We start from the raw sequence: 5,169 nt of genomic DNA, 5'->3' as shown, positions 1-5,169 counted from the left end.
CAAAGGGGGGGGGGGGGGGGGGCGGTGGTCACTGACAGTTGTGCTCCATACCTTAGCTTCCTCACATCACATGGACAACTACTGTAGTCCATGCTGCTGGAGCCTCTCATAACACTGTAACCCCTTTGTCAACGGGTCCCACTCACTCACCCCGAAATAAGGGTGTTGATATCAGTGTGTGTGTGACGCTCCAAATATAAGTAGTGTGGAAATGAGAGGTATGGTTGTGTGAGCGGACGGACGGCACGCAGCAGGCGACTCTTGGTCCGTCCTGCAGGGTGGTCCGATTGGACACGGTCAGCGAGAAGCTCCTGGAGGAATTTGGCTCGGTTTAAGACCCACCAGCCAGGTTGCAATATCCAAAGCCTTTTTCACCCAGAGAGAGCTTTACTTCACAAACCAAAGTCCCCTTTTTCAAAGCCCTGCTTCACATTAGTGGCCTGAAATCATAGTACAGAGCTCCCCACTACTGTTTACTTCAAATGCAGGTGATATGCCTTGCTCATGAGCACGTTTGTTGAGAGTTGGGACAGCAGTTTAGCAGATGCTCTAGGCGGGAATAAACTTCCCTTTGAAACGTTTTAACCTTGAGGCTGCCACGGTCAAAAATCCAAGTTTGTATTTTATCATGTGTGGCAATATATCTATATTTTGGGATCAAGACAAGAAAAAATATACTTAAAATAAGACTGTTTTTATTATAACGAATGCCTCCTTTTAAAACAAAGCTGTTCAAATCATGTCGTGCAAACGTTTCTACATCCACAATATTCTGTCCTGTTGTATAGATTGAAGTATTCAGAGCCACTCCTCCATGTTAACACCGTTATGTATCGCGCCACTAATTTGCTTTGTAGGATCCGTGTACCAGATGTATATAGTGGACTGCAGAAAGGATGAACCAGCGTCATGTAGAATGAATATAAGACTTATTTATAATGAAATAACTGTCAAGCTATGTCACTCGCCTATACTGTCAGCTAGTACTACAATATCTCCGCCACGCCAAATCCCACTTAGCAGAGATGAACAATTATCTGTCAATAATATAACAATTGGTTCTCTCTCTCTCTCCACACACAGACACACTGCCACTCAGTGTTTGTTGTGAACAATGATATTTAGCACTAGCTGTTTATTTCCCTTCTCCCCTTCCTTCCTAATGTTTTTTCATGACTTTGTTTAGTTTATATAGATTGTATTTGATTAATTGCTTTATTTATTTGATAGCAGATCTGTGCCAAGGGAAAAAGTACCCTTTTATTAAAGTATGAACCTGTTCCTTATAAACACAGACTTCTGTGGTTATTTTTATGTATAGTGAATTTAATTTTGTTTATTGCATTGCTGTGTGGACTTGCGCAATATTTACAATAGGACATCAATTGAACAACGTACTACTGTTGCTTTCCTTTGTTTTTATAAAACCAGACCAAATTTCTAATTGAATTTGACATTGAAAAAATAACTGAACTCCTTCTGATAAAGTTTCTCATGAAGTCTGCACTTTTTATGTGGTGCATCTTTTCCTTTTATCCACTCTTTTAGGTCTAATTTCTAAGCAGTCAGCTGGATTTATGTGAAGGGTACAGAAGTGTGTGTGTGTGTGTGTGTGTGTGTGTGTCTCTCTCTGCTGTATCTTTAACCGTGGTGTCACAGAGGGTTCCCAAATCTGGCTGACCACAGCTGCTCACTACGACACACTCTCTCTACACACACACACACACACACTTACTTTCATCTGCAGCTTAGCAGCTTATCTCTGGTCGGGGCAACCACAGAGAGTCTGCCTCTTGGCAACATGATACGCCTTCCTCTCACGAACACGGTTATTTGTGTAAGGGAGGCAGTGTAACCCGCACAACTTGTATCATCATAACTAATGGTTTCTATCCTAACACACTTCACCAGCTTATTATTACGGCTCCTTCACTCATTTCAAATATTAAAAGCACAAACATTCACATCAGAGGTGTAAAGTAAGCCATTATAATAGAAAAAACATTTGCATGATATTGCATATTTTATATAAAGGTTATAATAGATATATTTAAAATACTAAAACAAACCTCTTCAGTCCCATTCATGTTTTCATTTGGAAGTCATTATATGAGCATTTTTGAAGTAATTGATAATGTGATATGTCTTTTTTTTCTTGCAGGGGTTTGAATTAAGCTACAAAGAAAGGCAGAATCCTTTAAACTATATGAGAGATCTCCACAATAATAGCCAATTAGAGGCATTAGATGCCCTTGGGTCACCATGATGGGATAGGCTTACTCGTGCTTACCCCAGAGATTTATCTTTATGAAAGACATATTCAAATGTAGTCCTGGCTAACTGCATAATTGCGACCTCTCACTCAGACACAATATGTATTTGATAACACGGTCGTGAACTAAGTGTTGTTGTTCATGACGTGATTGGAGATAGAAATGATCAGGGTGTCTTCTTTAACCAGTTTCATTGCATGTCCAACGAAAGTGTTTGATTATGTGTTGAAAGTAGACTGATATATAATAAATATATACTGCACATATTATAAAAAAGAAATAGCACTTTTCCATAAGAACTTGGCAAGTATGGTATATTCCATGCTTGCACTGCAAAAAAAAACTATGTTGCTATATTTGCCATAACTAATGAAAGCCACAGCAGCTGAGTTTCACATTCTACAGAGAGAAGAAAACACACGGCCCTAACCTAAACCTGCCATATTAACGTAAAGGAACTTTATTAGATACAAGTTCTCAAACCAGCTAAGTCCAGCAAAGGTATTTAACCCAAATTTAATAATTGACTAAGTGCATATTGAAGGGGTTGCACTGTTGTTTTGTTGCTGCGTGAAATGCAGATTGTGCGCTACAAAGCCAGCAGGATTCTGCAGTGATCTTAGAAAAAAAAGCAATGCTCAAAAACTTCTTCCCTTGCATCTTTATCGCGACGCTCAGATGTTGTTTAGCCGCAGGCGCCATTTTCTACTGTATCCTCCTGCATCCTCTCTTTTCTGTTGCCTGAGACTTTTTTTTTTTTTTTTTTTACTTTTTCTTGCCTTTTTTTCTTTTTTTCTACTTTAACTTTGATCTTCACTCCTTTCAACTCTTCACACATGTTGGTAATAGCCTTGGTGTTCATGGAGATTTTCTTCTTCCAGTGCAGAGTAACGGTTGGTTAATGCATTCACGCCTTTTGAAATGACAGCGTGGAGACACTGTCCTTCCCCTCATCCATGAGACTGGCTCCAATAATCAATCTATTGGTTCAGGACTTTTCAGAATATGTGTCGGATAAAGAAGTGAGGGGTGTAGAACATGTTTTGAAGAGGTCACGATTAAGGTTGATTTGTAGTTTTGAAGAAAGATGGTCTACTCTTCCTTCATTACATAGCATTTCAACTGCTGCTAAGTTTATATTGAGTTGTTTTTGTACACTTGGGATCAGCAGTCCCACTACAAGTATTTACCACAACATATACCCCTTTTCCACTGAGGCAGTTTGGGGTCCAAACCGGAACCAATTCTTTGCTTTTCTATAGCGTCAGCTAAACAATGAGGTGATCATTTTCTGTAGGTCCATCACAACTGCTTTCACATTTTTACATTATTTTCCAATTGTCTTTTGACACCTTGTTATTGTAAACATATCAAATATAGCACCTTTAAGTGGCTCAAACATCCAAGTCCTGTTTCCACCAATGTTGCCAGCATGCAGTGTATCTGGACTATTGAAGTTTGTGAGTTTGCTTGGTGAAGTATCAATCGCGTATAGGTTTTTATACTTGGAATGCCAAGCAACACACACACATGGGAAACAGTACCACATAAGGTCAATTCAAGCAGATAGCAATATATATCCCAACCTGATTTATTACACTGTCAAGCCAACTTAAAGGCCCCATTATCATCATTTAGTTAATATTTCATTAGGTCCTACAGTTGAAATCAAAGCTCTTCATTTTCCCTTCCCCAAAGTTTAAGTGTGAAAGTTCAATTCACTCTGTTACCTTCTATATTAATCTGCTAAACTGGAACACTGACTGTCCAGGTGGCTAAATCTTTCTATATAAAAGAAGACAAATGATCCGTAGGTGTTGATGGATTCCCCAATTCCCGGTAAAGTGAACCAAAGTCAGTAACTTACAACATAGGAAGACAATATCACAGGTATACGGGTACATGATCATTTATAGATGAGCTCTTCCCACAGCAATTATAGTGAGTAATTGCTCCGGAGACATGTACGCCTTACACAGAAAGAGAATAAAGAGCTGCAATAATGGGAGTAATGCTTTCTCAGAACTGCACTGCACAGAGGTATGACTGGAAGCCAAGTTTGTACGTTTTCATTCTATTCCTCTGATAACGCTGCCAGTGCCATGACGATATCAACTGGTATTATTGCACGTACAAACTGTGCAGTGTAATTATAGGTGATAAAGAAGTCAATCAAAGTATAAGCAGCTCTGTAAAGTAGGATTTTGCTAAATATAGGGCTTCTTTTTGTAAATCGAAAACTTAATTACTGATTTAATTTTTTTAAATGATTTTGTTTAATTAAGATTTTCTGAGAATAACAGCTACACCCCTGGCGGCTTTTCTATATTTAGAGCAATAAACAGCGTTGTGGCTGTCACAGAATAATTTAACATAAGACTTTAATGAGATACACCTTGCCTGTGTGTGTGTACCGAGTTGTTTTTGTGTTGGTGCGAGACATGGGTTACGGTGGAATGTTTTTTTGGGGGAAGGAATTAACCCTACAGTATGTGCTGCCACTGGCGGAAAAAAAAGCATTGATGCCGACTTAAAATATGGGGAAATGAGAGGCTGCCATAATATGTTCTGTGTGCTTTGTTTCCAACAGATAGGCAGAGAGCTTTGAAGTGTGAATTGGCACAGCGGGGTACAAGCTTCTGTACAGGCGAGATGCTAAACGCTAAGGATGAGAAGGACACGAGGTAGTCTATTACCAATACAGGAGCAAAGAAGAGAGAGGGGGGGAAAAGGCAAATCCAATGATAATGTACATCTGTTCCAGTGAATTTATGAGCTTTGAAAATGTTTTCATGTGGTTTAAGTGGAGCCCTTTTCCTACAGAATCTCCCAACTTCAAAGCAGATTCCGCTTTGGATAATGCAAATGAAGGGAATATGCCGGTTCCTGCCTACTC

At 39.3% G+C, this 5,169-nt stretch overlaps 1 protein-coding gene across 1 annotated transcript in view; it reads left to right on the top strand.

Annotated features, from left to right (window-relative positions):
• Positions 1-81, top strand: part of nkd1 (NKD inhibitor of WNT signaling pathway 1) — a 35,183-nt gene extending 35,102 nt beyond the window's left edge. The window contains exon 10 of the mRNA XM_080030968.1: positions 1-81. This exon is cut by the window's left edge and continues 3,363 nt beyond it. The gene's annotated coding sequence lies outside the window, so the exon portion shown is untranslated.
• Positions 82-5,169: the final 5,088 nt, after the last annotated feature.

Source organism: Ammodytes marinus (assembly GCF_949987685.1).
Source record: "Ammodytes marinus genome assembly, chromosome: 1".
Lineage (NCBI taxonomy): Eukaryota > Metazoa > Chordata > Actinopteri > Uranoscopiformes > Ammodytidae > Ammodytes > Ammodytes marinus.
Note: the sequence above shows the minus strand (reverse complement) of the source record. Positions and strands in the feature narration are given on the sequence as shown.